General features: G+C 33.1%; 1 long non-coding RNA gene across 8 annotated transcripts in view; it reads right to left on the bottom strand.

Annotated features, from left to right (window-relative positions):
- The window catches only part of LOC144287959 (uncharacterized), a 183,515-nt gene that overhangs the window by 60,832 nt on the left and 104,097 nt on the right, over positions 1-18,586 (bottom strand). For 6 of the 8 annotated variants that reach the window (XR_013355846.1, XR_013355844.1, XR_013355850.1 and 3 more), the window contains exon 2: positions 2,078-2,146. This is a non-coding gene — a long non-coding RNA (uncharacterized LOC144287959). Of the gene's footprint in view, positions 1-2,077; positions 2,147-6,834; positions 7,088-8,160; positions 8,689-18,586 lie in introns of those variants that run through there. The other 2 variants (XR_013355845.1, XR_013355847.1) reach the window with 2 other exon arrangements.

Genomic DNA, 18,586 nt, shown 5'->3' with positions numbered 1-18,586 from the left:
TTCCAATTAAATATTACTTTCGTCATATGTTTTAGACCTATTTTACATTATTGATTTCATCATGCTCTTTTTTTTAAAAAAAAAAGCTACTGTTATTTTAAATTTAGATGTATTTTTAGTATTTTGTTGGTTCCTCCTATTTTTTCAATTGCAGAAGTTCCATGTAGTATCACTTTTTCCTTTTTCTTTTAATACATTTTGAATTTCCATTAATTAAGGTTTGTTTGGGGCCAATCCAGCTTTGATTTTGAAACTATATTTTATTATACTTAATTCTTAAAGGATATCATTAGGTATAATATTCTAGATAAATGGCATACTCTTACTTTTTCTACAGTTTCATTACATTACTCCACTAACTTCAATGTTACTTTTCAAATTGTGTATCAGTTTGATTTATCTGAAGTTAATTTGCCATTGATTTTTGCTATTTGTAAGATCTCCTATTAATCTTTAGTGGTTTGAATCATTACCTTGATGTGTCTAGGCCTAGATTTATTTTTATTAATATTATCTTGATTCATTTGGCTCCATGAATATATAAATTATTTTACTTCATCACTTGTGGAAAACCTTTGGCTTGTATATTTTCCAGTGATATCTGTGACTTAATAACTTTTTTTGTCTTCCTATAACTCCTATCATCCATGTGTTAAGACTTTCTTCATGTTTCCATTTTTTTAATCTCTTTGATGCATTCTGCATAATGTCTATATATTTATCTTTTGGTTTACTGTTCTCTCCTGAAATATCAATTTGTGGTTAAACTCATCCACTGGATTTTTAAAAATATTTATTTATCTAAATGAGAGAGAGGAAGAGAGAGGTCCAGGGGAAAAGAGAGAGAATCTCCAAGTAGACTCCTACTGAGCATGGAGCCCTACACAGAGTGGCTCGATCTCACAACTCTGAGATCATGACCTAAGTCAAAACCAAGAGTCAGATGCTTACCAACCAACTTAGCCACCTAGGTGCCCCTCATATACTAGATTTTGCATTTCAATTATTTTACTTTATTTTATTTTATTTTTATCTTATTTTATTTAATTTATAGAACCCTTTGGTTCATGAGTTCATTGCTTAATGTTTTTATGTTCAAGCTCATATTATTTTTGAGCTGTTTTATTATGTGTTTAATAATTCCTTTATCTGAAGTCTTTATCAGGCCTTACTCTACAGTTTGTTTTTGTGTATTTTGTAATATGTATTTGTGTATATTGTAATGTGTGTGAGCTATATTCATGTATGTGTGAGAGAGAGTTACTCGTTTTTCCCCAGAGCTTTATTTACAGATAATTTGTGAAGCTTGAGAAAATCTGTACTTGCTTCTGTCAGACCCATCAAGACACTAAAGGTCTGGGACCATTTTTAACAAAATCATCAGCTCAATGTTTCTTGGGACATATAAAGTGGTATTTATTTCTAGTTCCCACTGTACTGATGGTGTTTCCATATGGAGGAATGAGCTTAAAATAGTTGATTTCTTATTAAATTAAATTACTTCAGTAGGCCTTGGGCTCTGTGAGATCATGAAAATCAGAGGCTACCATTCACCTAGCTTGGGAAACACCCTGAAGGCAAAAGCAGTTTTACAGATGAATAAAGCAAGACTCTAAGAGTTGAGAGCACTTAGAGTTTGAGAATAAACCATATATTGTTCATGCTGAAAAGAGAAACAATAAACTATAAGGATTGCTGGTGCTAGCACTTATTTGTAAAGGCGCAACATATTATAAAGGGAGTGTCATTGTCTTAATATTTATTTTAACAATGACTTTCTCAGCTTATAATAAATGTACAATTTATTATTTTTTTACTGCAAGTGGAGACTAATAAAGCAGCCCTTCCACAGGCAGAACACGAAGATAGTAGGCCTGAGCATAGAGTACTTAAATTACTAGGAATTAGAAAACAATGGCAACTATCTCTATGAAGAAATAAGGAAGTAATTACCTCAGAGTAACAGATTTTTTGCTTATAGTAGAAGGAAGGAAAACTAAACACTTGGATACTTGGATGTTTTGTGTTGTTAAAATAGTGCAGAATCAGTTGAACATTTTTAAAAGAATGCTAATACCTCAAATCAGAAAGCATCCATCACCAAATAGATCATCAGTGATGTGTAAAAGTTAAGCATCATCAGAACCTGGGAAATATATGGAAAAGTTCAAAACTGATGCAATCAGGATAAATATAGTCTATGGGCCATACTTTACTAACAGGTTTTATAAGATTCTTCTTAGGAAAAAATAAGAAATTAATATTATATTTACATTTACTATTATACATAAATTAACTCTAAAGTATATTTAGATTGGTTTCAATAGTTTTGATTCAATCATTCTTACATTTTTGACTTCATAAAAATCTCAGGATAAAGATTCTTCCGTTTCAGTGATACTTAAATTTTGAGAAGCTATCAACTTATTTAATAATTTGTTATAAAGTATATGTTCTCTGCACTAAATGTATGTATGCGTGCATGTTTGCTTAAATATACTAATTTAAGAAATCTCACTCTGTATATTAGGACAAGATGATTTCCACCAGATAATTGTAGTCAAAGCAATAATAGAAACATTACCTCTCCCTCACACAATGTGGCCTCAGTGGGGATAATTTAAAACTGTGTGTTATATCTGCAATGCATCATCTAGCTAATGAGTGACAGAGCTTTCATTAGAATTTATGTGTTCTGTGGCCTGGTCCAGTAATCATTATACTATATCAGAATTTTTATAAGACATAAAGATTTGTTTGATGGTAGAGTGCAATGCAGTGACACTCAGCTGAAAGGCAGAATTTTTTTGTTATTTATAGCCCCCAAAGAGAGAAAACTTCCAGGCAAGGTCACAGAAGGGACTGAACCAAGGGGTAGGGTGACAGCAAGTCGGAGCAGTAGTATGTATTGCAAGCAGGGTGTGGGTTGGCTTCTTGAATAATTTCCCAGGCTCTGGGACACAGGTTGGCTATCCCTAAGTGTCTGGTAGCTGGGTCGGGCTGATTAAGGTGTGTAGAGTTTGAAAGCCTAATCAGAGACAGGTTGGGTATAGGTTTAGTTGTCCATTCAAGAAAAGGAACTAACCAGTCACTAGCCGGGGCTTCAAAACTGGGTCAAGACAGTAGTTTAAAAAACTGTATTATATACAATGCATGTTTCTACAATTTAATGTAATAAGGATTTCTATTTTGTTATATTTTCTTCAGTTAATAAAAAGACAAATTCAACATTTTAGCTCTCCTATGGTTCATTATCCTTCTAACTGGAAGATATTTTTTCTTGTGCTTTCAGTATCAAACTCTAGTATAGATTCAGTAAGTTATATAATGAACAGTGTCCAAGATATCTGTGAAGAAATATTTCAACTTTGACAGAAGACCCTGAAGCTACCTCACTGAACCTGACCTCTTGATGGGAGGGATAATCATGAGTGACAGGCCATGTGCTTTGTTCATTGTTCATTGATATATTGACTTGTCTCAGAGTATGATTTTGTTTGGTGTTTCTTTTCTGACATTTCTTTAATACATCAGGTGTTTAAGTAGGAAATGGTGTCTCATAGTTTAATGTCTGTGAAAGTTCATCCTGGTAAAAACCTGAGCTCTTCTTACAAGGTTATCTAATAAGGATCTAAGATATTATTCTGATGCAAACTGAGCTTTGAGCAGCCTGTGAATAGAAATAACTGGAATTTCCTATTTGCCAACACCCTTAACTTCTATTTACATAACAGGTAAACCCATCAGTGGGGAAAATTGGATCAAATAGGTAATTAGCTAATGAAGATTCCACTTATGAATTGGGATGTCCCTGCAATTCTTCTAAAACTATAAAATAAAAATATGAATTTTAACTCTATTGATTCTAAGCAGAATAATGCATGCCAGAAACAATAAAAAACAAAAGGACTTCTTTTCAAAGATATCACATTTTTATACTGCGTGCCGATATAATTTGAGTTTTTTCCTTCTTTTGAGAAAATGTCTGTTCTAGGATTAAGTCATTATGACCAAAAGCTGCACAATGTGTTTTAGGTCAATTAAAGAGTTGAACGGGAGAATATACCATTCATAGGTGAGCAAAATCATTCCTAGACATTCTCTGAAGATATTATATTTTCATAATAGTGAATTCAGTTCAAAAACTGGACCTATTCAACATAAGACCTCTTGAGTGACCTCCGAAATTCTGAAAAATGCCTAAGGAAATCATTCTCCTATCACTTTTATTCCTAACAAATCAGAATAATGTGAATTTTGATAAAGTTAACCAGCAAGCACAAAAATCCTCATAGATATGGTAAATGGACCGACCATATACCAAGGGCTTCACCTGAAGCACTGTGAATATGCTCATCTTCAATTGCAGCATAGAATACGAAGGCAGAAGTGGAGTTCTGATCGCAGGGTCATTACAGACTTTACCTACTTGAGTTATTGGAACCCTAGTTTCCTCCCCTAAAAAATGAAAATACTAATAAATTTTTTATTTACCTAGAAAGGGTCTTAGGACTTAATGAGATACTGTCATGAAATGACTTCTGAATACATTAAAGATTTTATAAAAGCAGATAATGATTGATATGTATGAAGTGACTTTAGATTACCATTTATATCTGACTTGGATAATCTAAGAATTGACTTTTACTTTAAAATATCAATATATAATCATATCACAAAATTACATACATAATAGATATTTCACATATCATTTGCTCTTATTGGGAAAAAAGAAATTCTCAAATGTGATTATAAGCTTAGCACTGCACTCAGTGCGGGGGCATCTGCATGGCTTAGTGGGTTAAGCATCTGCCTTTGGCTCTGGTCATGATCCCTGGGTCCTGGGATGGATCTTCACTGGGGGGCTCCCTGCTCAGCAGGGAGTTTGCTTCTCCCTCCCCTTGCTTGTGAGCTCTCTCTCTCCCCCTCAAATAAATAAATAAATAAATAAATAAATAAATAAATAAAATCTTTAAAAAGTAAATAAATTCTGAATGCATTTTAACTTGGTGAATCCTCATAACAGTCCTATGAAGTAGATTCTGGAATGAATGTGATGATGATATTTTTAATGGCATTGTAACTGGTAAGGCACTCTTGATCTTACTTTCTTAAATGATTCATTGTATTACATGTTGCAAATGCATGGTATTATTTAATACAAGAATACAGATTTTTATGAACAATAAATAATAAAGAACTATTAGATTATTCAGTGGATAAAATGTAAGGTTATTAACATTTTCTCTCAGTTATATATTTAATCACCCACACATTATATCTCGTGAATTTTACCCAGGCTACTAAATAGATTTCTTCCCATGAATTTAATTTTTAAATATCATTTCTTATGTTATTTGAAAACTCTCCTCTTCCATTTATATTTACTGGAAGAAGTTAGTGTAAGTATCCTCTGTTTTTTCAGATGTTCTGATTCCTACGGAAAGCAAATCAAAATTGTGTATTATAGGGAATACTGAGGCATAAATCTTCAGTCACTTTGCCTGAAAACTAAAGGGTTTGAACTCAATTATCTTAACAGTTCCATTATGCCGAAAAATTCTATGAGGTTGTGACTTTATGGTTTCTTCACGGGTATGAGATGATTTTCACAGGAGTCATCACTTGCCTATTTTCTGGAGCTGAAACCTTTCTTAGCAAAGCATTCCTAAAGCATTGTCCAGTTTCATTTAAGAGACCAAGGGGATGAATATTCCATTTGTCATTTTTTATTACGAACTGAAACTGCACGCAAATTTATTTTCTTTTCTCCTATTATGTATTAAAATATATTTGGATTTTTTAAAAAGATTTTATTTATTTATTCATGAGAGACACAGAGGGAGAGAGAGAGAGAGAGAGAAAGACAGAGACAGAGACAGAGACATAGGCAGAAACAGGCTCCATGCAGGAAACGTGATTTGGGACTTGATCCTGGGACTCCGGGATCATGCCCTGAGCCAAAGGCAGACACTCACCCGCTGAGCCACCCAGGCCTCCCTTTACTTGGATTTTTTTTCATGGTCATAAATAGGCAGTTTGCCCCAGTCACTACTCATTATATTACACTGGAAATACTTCACACTTTGATATAACTTACTACATCTGTGTAGCCATCTTGGTTTGAAATCATTTGCACAATGAAAGAAAAAAAAGTGAGAGGCAACTCATTTACTTTCCCTGAGAAATAACTAAATATGATCAATTTTAGGGAGATGCAAACCATTGTATTTTATTATGATTAACACACATAATCCTTTTAAATCTAACATCGTTATCTAATGTAATAGCATTTGCTATCAAAACTGGACCTAAAAAAATCAACTGTGTCCCTAGTTATTGAGTGACTATTAATTATTTGGGGAGCTTATTGTTTTACATAGAAGTAGTCATACAATTGGTTTTAAATTATTCAAAACTACTATGAGTCTAGAAAAGAATTTGCAATGAGGAACTTCTAGTGTATTCTCTATATTGTAATGATTTTATTTATTTGAGAGAGAGAGAGTGCACACAAGCAGGGAGGGAGGGGCAGAAGGAGAGAGAGAATCTCAGGCAGAGAGCATGGAGTCCAGTGACGGACCAGATCTCACGACCCTGAGATCATTACCTGAGCCAAAATCAAGAGTCAAAAAAATAAAAAAATAAAAAAATAAAACAAACAAATAAAACAAAACAAAGCAAAAAAAAATCAAGGGTCAGAAGCTTAACTGAGCCACCCAAGTGCCTAGTATGTAATATTTTAAAAATGTAAGACCAATTTTGTTCTTTCCCTTGTTTAATATATTCTTGTGCTTGTTTTATTTAACACATGATGCAATCAAAACCCTTTACCATGTTCTAAGAGGTCCTAAGTGAGTTGGACCAGTAGTCTCCTCCTTTGATCTCCTTGCCATTCTTTGCCTTGATCAGTATACTTCAGTGACAGTGGCCTTGCTCTTTCTTCTTCATACCTGGTAAATTTTTTCCCAACTCACACCTCCTTTGCTTGGCATTCATTCATTTTTTTAAGAAGTGATTCTGTCAAGATGTGGAGAAGTTGAATGCTTGAACCGGAGACCACATTTTTATCCTTCTCACTAAAGTCCTTTCCAGAAGGTAGACAGTGGAGGGAAAGTAATGATAGGTCATTGAGGAAGTGGCTGTTTATCAGAATTGCTGGGGAGTTATCTCAATATTTTGTCAAGTGGCCATACTGTTGGAGGATGTCACCAAGAAGACATGACCACAGATTTGACCCATGAGCTAGATGTGGGTAAGTTAAAGTCTCCTCAGCCCCTTCCCATCCCTGGAATATGGGTTCTGCTTGCCTTCTCTACTCCCAGAAGCTGCCCCAAAGATAAAATCTTGAGATAGGCAATGTGGTGATAGCACTACCTTAACCAAGCACACTGATGTAGTTAAGGCCTGTATATGAAATTTTAAGATTCTGGTGGATAGGTATAGAGAGATCTATTTATTTTGTGGCTGCCTAAGTCAAGTCTCACAAGTAAGTTCCCTTGCTTATTAAACCTGCTACCTACCAGTATGGAGTGGTCTCTTTCTGTGGCCCCTCCCTATCCTCCATGAGTACACAGGCTGGTTTTAGTTCTACCTGGGAGGCTCCCAAAGTTTCAACTTAGGAACCACAGCATTTTATATGCAGTCACTTGAATACAAAGATCTCAATAACTAGAATACAAGATCATTGAAAGGATGAACTGAATTCTACCAATTGTTTTATACTCTGTTGCCAGCATAATATTTACCATATATTGAACACAAAATACACATATAGCAGCCACTCCCCTCCGTGGTTTCACTTTCCACATTTTCTGTCACCTGTGATCAACTGTGATCCAGAAACAGATGATCCTCCTGCTGAGGTATGATCAGAGGGTCAATAGTGCCTAATGTTATGTCCTGATGCCTACATCATTCACCTCGTTTCATCTCATCAGGGAGGCATTTATCATCTTACATCATAACAAGAAGGATGAGTACACAATATTTTGTTCACATTCATGTAACTTTTAGTACTATATTTTGTTATAATTGTTATATTTTATTATTAGTTATTATTGTTAGTCACTTACTGTGGCTAATTTATAAGTTAGAGTTTACCATAGGTATGTGTGTACAGTATAGGAAAAAAATAGTATATATAGTGTTCAGTGTTACCTGCAGTTTCAGGCATCCACAGGGGTCTTGGAACATATCATCCATGGATAAGGAGGGGTTACTGCACACATACTTAATGTTCCAAATTACTCTTGCTTATTATCTCTTGAGCAAATTAAAAGTGAACCTGCATCAAATATTGTTACCACCTAATACTCTAGATGAAACATAAAGAAACACAAACGATCATGATTTATCTAATTCTTTATTTCCTTGCCATTATCTACTTCCATTAATATAAATCAACATAGCATAATATAGTGAAATAAAATAAAACCAACCAGTAACGCTTAATGGTATCTACTTTGTTTTTTGCATCTATGTGGTGTCAGTTTCCCTTAATATTAATTTTTAAGAAAAAGATACAGCTTTTTAAATTGTGTATAGAGTTTACATATATAGGTGTATTTATTTAGTTATCTCTTTGTTACTTCCCATTACATTTTTTACAAATACCCCTATTTCAAATATTCATTTTCATCATCCTCTTTTTAGTAGCTCCAAGTAAACCTGAGGGCATCTCTTAAAAGAGATAAAAACCTATATAATCTATAATATTATATGAATGAAATAATTATATATGAATGAAATAGTATATATAAATATATATATTCGTATGTGTATATGAATGAAAGTCTTCCATAATGGAAAAAAAAAGCTGTATGTTGTATTTCCCAATTAAGAAAATCAAAATAGGGATCCCTGGGTGGCGCAGCAGTTTGGCGCCTGCCTTTGGCCCAGGGCGCGATTCTGGAGACCCAGGATCTAATCCCACGTCAGGCTCCCGGTGCATGGAGCCTGCTTCTCCCTCTGCCTGTGTCTCTGCCTCTCTCTCTCTCTCTCTGTGTGACTATCATAAATAACTTAAAAAAAAAAATATCGAAATAGTTAAACATGAATAGAAATTTTTAAAAATTAGGAGATGACTCTGCTCTCTTAAATATCTTCGGTTAGGTACTCCATCCATAATATGTGCATAAGCATGGGTGTGTATATATGTATATGTGTGTTATGCATGCATATCTGTATATATATATATATATATATATATATATTTGTATAACATTTAAATCAAAGTTATAAATTAGGGAATTCTCTATAGCTTCTTTTACTAATACTAAGAGAAGTAAAAATTTAATCAACTACAAAAAATGTAATGAAAAGTATTAATCAATGTGTATCTTTTAAATCTGAGTTTTATAATAAATAAGCCATTTTGGTGATTTGTGGGTTTTTTTTTAATTTATTTTTTCTACATTCTTAACTCAACTCTTTATATTACATTGCGTGAAATTTATCCATTTCTCTCAAGCCCATGCAATGCTACTCCAGATAGCAGATACTTTCACCCTATCTCTGAGTCAATGCAGCGTTCTCACTGACCTCCCTGTTTTCAGTCTCTTTTCCACTAATATACTGTCCGCCATATTATCATCATGTTCCTTTACAACGCAGATTTGTTTTTGTCATTTGTTCTTCTGCTTAAAAATCTCCATTGTCTCTTCTCATTGCCACCAAAATAAACACCAACCTCCTTATCCTGCCAGTTTGGTACCTTTCACAGCCTGGTCCATCATCTCTACAATACACCATATGGTCTAACTGCACTAGAATCATATGCTGTTCCACAAAGCAAGCCAGGGACTTTCCTGGTTCCAAACCTCATTCTTGCTATTTTTGCTATTCCATTGCTTCTTTTAAAATCTTTCTCTAATCCTGAAAGGACTTTGTTTAGGAATAGCATTCAGACTCAGTAACCAATTTACTTGAAACAGAGTAAATTTGTTACAGCAAATATATTGTAGAATATTGGAAAATAAGCATGCAAAATGTAGGCTTTTTCAGACTGAATTCATTTTCACTAACCTGCCAATTCCTCCATTTTCTCATTCATATTTTATATTTTCATGTAACTTAACTGAATTTAAAGGTTTTTCTTCAAGGTATGATAGTTAAAAAGATGTCAGGGGCCACAGAACTAGAATAATGACACTAAGACCTTCCTAATAAGAAAATCTCGTATCTGTTCTGAATGGCAAAATACTATATTTCATGGACCTGTAAATTTTGTAATTTTGAAGAACATATTAGGGTTCTAAACAACTCGAATATGCACATTATCCATTTTGGTAAGTGATCTTTACTTATGATTGTAGATTCTGCTCTAATTATCCTCTGTATGGTTACTAGTCTTAATTTTTAAAAGTTTTTTTGGGGGGGGCACCTGGATGGTAGAGTATGCAGCTTTTGATCTCAAGGTTGTAAGTTTGCACCCATGTTGGGTGTAAAGATTATTTTAAAAATAAAATAAAATCAGGGCAGCCCGGGTGGCTTAGCGGTTTAGCGCCTGCCTTTGGCTCAGGGTGTGATCCTGGAGACCCGGGATCGAGTCCCATGTCGGGCTCCCTGCATGGAGCCTGCTTCTCCCTCTGCCTGTGTCTCTGCCTTTCTCTCTGTGTCTCTTATGAATAAATAAAATCTTTAAAAAATAAAAAAAATAAAAAATAAAATCTTTAAAAAGTTCTCTTTTCTGTCACCTGGGTGTGTTCTTTTGTATTTTAGCAAATAGGATAGCTTCTACAGTCAATGATTTTATTTTGAGCATTTATAGACATGTATTTGCAAATGCCTACGAAGATTGCATTTTTCATATACATCTATATAAGGTAAATAGTATATGTTAAATAAATAAAACTTGATAACTTGTGAATAATATAGTGAAGTAGGGGATCCCTGGGTGGCGCAGCGGTTTGGTGCCTGCCTTTGGCCCAGGGCGCAATCCTGGAGACCGGAATCAAATCCCACGTCAGGCTCCCGGTGCATGGAGCCTGCTTGTGTCTCTGCCTCTCTCTCTCTGTGACTATCATAAATAAATAAAAATTTAAAAAAAGGAAAAAAAAATATAGTGAAGTAATTTTTCATTTATGTAAAAATAACGTTATTATTTGGGCACATTTAGAGAATGCAAATTATTTTTCTATCACTCCCTTATGCCAAATAAAAAACTTACTGAAGTATCTTTCGCATACTGAAGTTTTTGTCATAAGTCTGAAAAATTGTCATTTTTGATTCATAGTCAGCGGGTACAGATAAAATCTTTAAACACTAAGAATGTGTCAGTTTAAAGGGAAAATGCAAAATACGTGCTGACAAATTCATGAAGTTTATCAATCTGAGTCACTGAAATTCAAAGCAAAGATTTGTGTTTCAGAGAAATCCCTTGAATACAGTGATGATAACATTCCACAGGGAATGGTTCGTTACGTTTACTGAACGTTTTACTTCAGTCATTTCCTTGTATTTACATTTTTAACATGTTTTATCTTAGAGAAGTAAAAAAAATGTTCAAATATGTTACTTGCTACATGTATTAATTTGGAAAGTTTGATTTATAATGATATAATTCATTTTCATCCATATAAAAAAGTCAGTGTGTAAACATTTGAAAATAATTTGCTTTAAAACTATTTTACATCTTTACAAAAAAATCAATTAAAAGAATGAATTACCTCACTTACTCAAATAAAACCTAAGTGACATTTTGGTTATTGCTTATCCTTAGGTATAGTTTTATGTAGCTTAGAAAGAGAATAAGGAGCTACTCAAACAAAATTTAAAAATCTATCATCTATCTATCTACCTGTCTACTTTTTTTTTGTCTACTTCTTTACATAATTCTACCCAACCAGTTATCTATATATTATATGTTAATATATTCGTTTTACCATAGGAAATAAAACAAGTTCTATTCAGAACATGTAAGACTCAAAATTCAACTTTCAAAATGCATCTTTAGTGGTTATATTTCTTGAAAAGTAACTTACAGTTTGTACCCTGGAAACACTGCACTTCTTTTGTATTCTCTTAGCTCTGTTATATCTAAGGGTCATTTTCTGTTGGCTAAAATTTTTGTGAAACATAAATATGACCCTGGATATTCAACAGTGTATAACCATAACACTTTAAAATGCTAAGTGCTTTTTGTATCACACACAGTGAATGATTTTTTGCAAAGTTCAAACATGAATAAAGAAACAATGGGAAAAATACCTTCAAATATAAGTGGAGAAATGGCATTAATCAGCTATCAAAATACTTTCATCATTTTGTACTAAGAAAGTTATTCCAAGGTTAAAGAATATTCATGGGAGGTGATAGTGTTAGGCAGTTTTTACTGTATAATCATGTCAATGTTTGTCTCTCAACAACAACAACAACAAAAACTCATTGCCAGGTCAACATTTCAATATAACAAATATTTGTTAAATTAGTAATTTGATATGCTTATTACTTTAGATGATATGACTGGTTGATAAAAATTCAGTTTTTTTTTAAAGATGTATTTATTTATTTATTCATGATAGACACACACAGAGAGAGAAAGAGGCAGAGACACAGGCAGAGGGAGAAGCAGACCCCACACCGGGAGCCCGACGCAGGTCTCGACCACGGGACTCCAGGATCGTGCGCCGGGCCAAAGGCAGCCAAACCGCTGAGCCACCCAGGGATCCCCGTCAGATGTTATTTTTTTGTTCCCTAAGCATATCCCATTGGGTGACAGAAAGTTTGGTTCTAAGAGTCTCAGAGTTTAAGATGTGGAGTTCAGAAATATCACTATGCCAAAAGATTATGATATGTTGATTTCATAAACAAAGATGGCTTGATTCACCAATTTTCAGAAGATTAGTTTCCAGTAGTATTAATGGATTTACTTAAAGATATTTGTACTCACAAATTCCTTTGACAGAATACATCATTATTGACTAAATACATAAAAGAGTAAAGAGATCAGTAATCAGAAGTAGCTAAATAAATTTAAATATTATCTTTTTTTTCCCACAAGCATTATTTCTGTACAATAGTTTGTACCAGTAAAGAACTTTAACTTAGGGACTCCTGGGTGGCTCAGTGGTTGAGTGTCTGCCTTTGGCTCAGGTTGTGATCCCAGGGTCCTGGAATCGAGTCCCACATCAGGCCTGCTTAGGAAGCCTGCTTCTTCCTTTGTCTATGTCTCTGCCTCTCTCTCTCTGTTTCTCATGAATAAATAAATAAAATCTTTATTTAAAAAAAGAATGTTAATTTATCATTAGATATATAGTTTCTCAAATTTAAATAAAGATGATCTATCAATATTAGTTCATACCTTTTTAAAAAAATTTTGAAAGTGACCTTGAAATCTTTACCAGCTAGGTGTATTTCACCTATGTTGAATCACCAGAGAAAACAAGGTCAAAACAAAGTCATTGAAGTCTTACACCCTAGCATGCTACTCTTTGGGATTGATGAATAGCTTCAATTTTCTCAGTTCCATGACAAAGAGAATTGGAGCAGTTCTGTGGAGATCCATAAGAAGCTGACTGTAGCCAGATGAAAAATGACATTTCTTGTACTGTTATTGGCAAGGTTAAAGCTTTTACAAATAAAAAGCTTAAGTTTTTCTCAGAATTCAGTTTAGAGTCTGAGTCGTATTGTCTAGGTGAATTGGCCATTTGGGGAAACTTTATGAAGTGTTAACTACATTTGGAGATATCTGAAAATAAACCCTAAATTACTTTAGAGCGAAAAATATACTGCACCTTTCTGAGATTTGGTTTCCGTGTTGACCTAGTAGAGGTGCAAAATAATGTTTTTCTCTTGTAACAGGTGTTGTGAAGATCATATAATGCTATTTATGAAAAAAATTTAAATGGCAAATAAACTGATGCAAATGTAAAATGATCTAATTAAAAAGAGAAAAAAAAAAGAAACCTAAGATTTGACTTGATAGCGTACTTTACATAAGCAACTCATTTATTAGAAACTAAAGTTCTGCTCCACACATACTCAGTCTTTAGAGGGAGGATAGCTCAGTGGTAGACTATATCACTACATAGGATTTGAATAAATTATTTGTAAGATTCTTTCTAGAACATTCCTTTAAAATGCATTTTAATTAAAAAGGAGTTTTACAGTGGCTGTTTTAAAACCTTACCAAAAAGAGGGTATCTAGCTAATAAAAGTTTGAGAAGCCACAAGTCACAGAAGCCAATAAAAAAATGTCCTATTCTTCACATTTTTTTCTCTACCCATGACATTTTGAACAACATTCAACTCTTATCCATTCCTCTGCTCATGAGATGAATTTTATTTCAAGAATATGAATACTTCTGAAACCTAACTTTCTGGATGCTACACTAGCTCTATAGTTAAAAAGGTTGATTTTTTAAATCTCTTTAATACCTTCCTCGGGGGCAGAAATATCATGCCATGATGATAATACATCCAATCACAACTACTTTACATAACAGAGCATGATGTATAGGCAATTTCACCCAGCAATTAAAGAATGAAGCCAGAAGTGTGGTTGTTGGATTAGAGAATCCCCATAGGAGTGTTGTAGCACATTACAAGCATCTTTCCCTCATTGAATGCTTAGAGCCCCCTTATACCTTATTTTTAAGGCAATAATCATAATTTCTTTATTTAGAAAAATAAAGAACACTCATCTTGCTAATAGCCCTGAAAAGAAATAATTCATTTTTGTATATGTTGTTGTGTACTAATTGTAAGGATTTTTGAGCATATTTGATTCTGATTTCCTTAGTGTTGGCTTCCATTTCCAAAATAGTTTTTACTGAATAAAGAATCATTTCAGCTACTTTTGAAAGTTCAAAGTAATGTGCCATACTTTACATTTATTTTGGATACTACCAAGCATCTTTAAAAAATTAAAGTTAGGTTTCAGAGACTATACTTTCTCTTTGCTTTGTAATATTCATAACAAATGTAACCTTTAAATTAATTTGCTTCTTATTCAACACAATTTTTAATATATAATTTTAGACCAGGTTGATCATGCTCACTACCTAGTAATACTCAAATAATAAATACTTGCTGTTATTTAAACATCAATCATAGCTGTCATATACTAACATCTTTTTAATGTTTAAAGGATTAGTAATTAAAGTTGGGATGTTTTATTAAGTGTACATAGACTGGTTTTCAAAATTGTGTGACCTTTGATATCATTCCATATAAATAAAATTTCAGATCAAACCAACATTCCAATAATGTAAGGCTTACAGAGCACCTATTCAGTATTAGGACTGGTGTTCAGTACTTCACATGCTAATTAGTATTCAGAAAGGTTAACCTGAAGATTCATAAAACCATGCCTTTTCCACGCTGATTCTGATTAAGTGCACTGTCTTTAATTAGGTACACAGTATCATACTAACAGGTTGCTTCCTATCACTGAAACTACAAGGGAAACCTAGAGATGGAGTCAAAGATTATTTCTTAATATTAAATATTGAACAATTGAATAGAGGACCAGACACAGGAGATTGGAGTCAGTGATTATTTCTTAATATTAGATATTGAACAATAAGAAGAGAGGACCACATAGATATAGAATCATGGAAAATTCCATTACAATAAAAATTTCAATTGTACTATATTTGATTATTAATATGGTTATAATGCAAATTACTTATTTAAAATGTAGCATGTTTTGAGAACTACATTTGTATTTAACCTCATAATGAATGCTTACATTACATTACAGACTGCAGCTTTTCTGCCTGTGTTTCCTATCATGTAAAATAGATTTACAGGTCATGTATTACTTAATTCAGATTATTAATTTATCTAAGTATTATTATATGCTTTACATAACAATTTAATTTGCACTTTTAAAAAGATTTATTTATTTATTCATGAGAGACACAGAGAGAGAGAGAGGCAGAGACAGAGGTAGAGAGAGAAGCAGGGTCCCTGTGGGACCTGGGATCATGCCCTGATCCAAAGGCAGACGCTCAACTGCTGAGCCACCCAGGCATCCTTTAATTTGCAATTTTTACTTAAGATTCTCTAAATTGCAATTTACAATCATGTTTGTTATCTATGTATTAAAAACTGTAAGGAAAGAATGGAATTTGATGATTTTTTTCATTATTTTTTTTTAATAATTTCATGGTACCAAAATTTTATACTGGTTTTATTTTAGAGACTACCAAAGAATTATTGTTCTTATTAGTGAGGTTTTATTTTCCTTTTTAAATTAGATTGTTATTATGCTCTTGCCTCCAGATCCCTTTCCTGTGAACAGGAAAAATTCATAACAACTATTTAATATTCAGAAAGAATAAAGACTAAATATTTTGTGGAATATGAATGGAAGCTTTCTTTTTATGTTTTTTGTTCTTTTTGTATATCCGTTTGCTTTTTCTAATGGTTATTTAGATCTAATGGATATTTATTTTCATAACTAATATGAGCACATTTTTTCTAAATTTCTTCTGCAAAAACTTAAATCACTGTTGTTGTTTTTTAAGATGAAAGATATTACCAAGAAATCAAAGGTGAATTTGAAAATGTTTAATCAAAAGTATTAGTGTTTGCTCTGGCTAAGAAAAACATTTTCTAAGAGGCAGGTTTTGCTTCAGCATGATTTTTCTGTGGAATTACCAGAGTATTAGAGAACCTGTTAGCACATCATAATTTTAAAAATGCTATTAAAGTCTAATACTCTAAATTTATCTCCCACTTGAAAACAAAATTGTTATATACAGAATGTAATGCAAAGTATGAAATCCAAATTAAAATTTTGTTAGCAAGATATTAGCATTCTGATTTTTTACCACTGATAGCAGAGGCATTACCAAATGGGTTTACTGAAAGTTTCAATGAACCAGAGAGGCTTAAGGGTGATGGACACAAAGGGACCTCATGAAGTCCCTCCATTCATTTATGGTACCCAACCCACTGTACCACCGAGGAGTGCTTTGTGGTAATTATTCTACACCTGCTACTACCCACCCATGGGCTTTTATAAACCGTGTTATTGACCTAGTTTATTGAAAGATAACAAAGCTTGTTCTGCAAAGTGGTCTTGTGGGCAGATAAATGGAACTATATAATTTCATTTTTTCTCATCATTTTCAAAACATTTTGTTACTTTTGTTATTGACACCAGAGACCTCTCATCAGTTTACATGGCATAACTTTCTCTTTTTGTTTGTGTATATTGGAGTGGGGAAGGTAGAAATGGGAGTGGCTTTTTTCTGACTCAAAACTATTCTTTAATGCAACCATAGCCTCTTTTCTATAGTATATATGATCAAGAAACCACTTTATTGTGTAATTAATATCTAGACTGTGCCAGGAAACCTTCTTCATTCCTTATCCCACATTCAATAAAGGTAAACATGTCTTCTCTCCTTCCCAGATGCAAAGGTCTTTTTTAACAATAAGTGTACATGAGAGCATTTGTCATTCTTAGAAAAAGGACCCCTGTGAGTGACAAATACTAATGTGCTTAGGAGAGGAGGTCCCATAAAACCACAACTGTTTCTCCATCTGTAGAACACCTGTCCTCTGTGCCAAAAAGGAGAATTACAGAGATGCAATATAATTTTGCAGTGAAAGAAATCCAAAGCTATTAAACTAGAGGTCTGTGTCCAAATTATTTAGACAATGAAAACTTCTCTTCTGTTTCTAGAATATCACATTTTATTCATCTTACTGCTAGAATTTCCTGTGTTTAATTCCAAATAAATTGCTTAATAGGTGATCAAATTGGTAGTACAACATGTTAAGGTAACAAAATTTGATTTTCAGAATGCTTCTATGCCTACATTCTGATCTTTTAAGACAAATTAATGTTTTCACTTCTTGAATGCTTGGAACTCATGGAATACAGTGAAGAAAATAATGGAATATTTTCAGACCTATACTTCTATAAAGATAAAATTTTATAAGTTGAAAATTGTTTTACTATTTAAATAACGCATTTATGCAATCCATTAATTTTTAAACTTAAATATTGAGTTAAAATATAGAGAATTACTATATTTAATACAACCTCAAATATCTAAAATGAAGCAAGAAACGATGTTAGATGAAACAAGGAAAGGCAGACTGGTTTTGAAGCAATTTTATAATAGTTAAGTCCAAACTCTTCATTTTAGAATTAATGATACTAAATTTCAAAAAGATTAAATAACTTGTCTTAAGTAATGCAGCTGGATCTAAACCACCAATATCAGGACCAGAATTTGGAAATATTTTCAGTATCATTTCTAATCAAAAGAAGACTATACACTGTAAGCCCCCAGGAAAAATGAAAAGTGGAGAATTATATCTAAAAATAACAACTGTTGTCAAATCGATATAACTGATCTGTGGTCCAGACGTGTCTGCATTTTTTTTCTTGCTTTAGAGTTTAGAGATGGCATTCAGCATCAGGAAGTGACCCAGATGAGGAAAGAGACTGTTCGGCAGACTTTCTACGCCTTACAAGCACATCATTGGTGAAGTATTTAATTCACAAAATGAAATATGACCAGAAGTCACATCACCCTATTTTCACCACAATCTTCTTCCAAACTAAATCATTTCAGATTCTTTTCTCTCTTTTGGGAAATATTTCTATGGAAGATATTCT

Source organism: Canis aureus, chromosome 17, assembly GCF_053574225.1.
Source record: "Canis aureus isolate CA01 chromosome 17, VMU_Caureus_v.1.0, whole genome shotgun sequence".
Taxonomy (NCBI): domain Eukaryota; kingdom Metazoa; phylum Chordata; class Mammalia; order Carnivora; family Canidae; genus Canis; species Canis aureus.
Note: the sequence above shows the minus strand (reverse complement) of the source record. Positions and strands in the feature narration are given on the sequence as shown.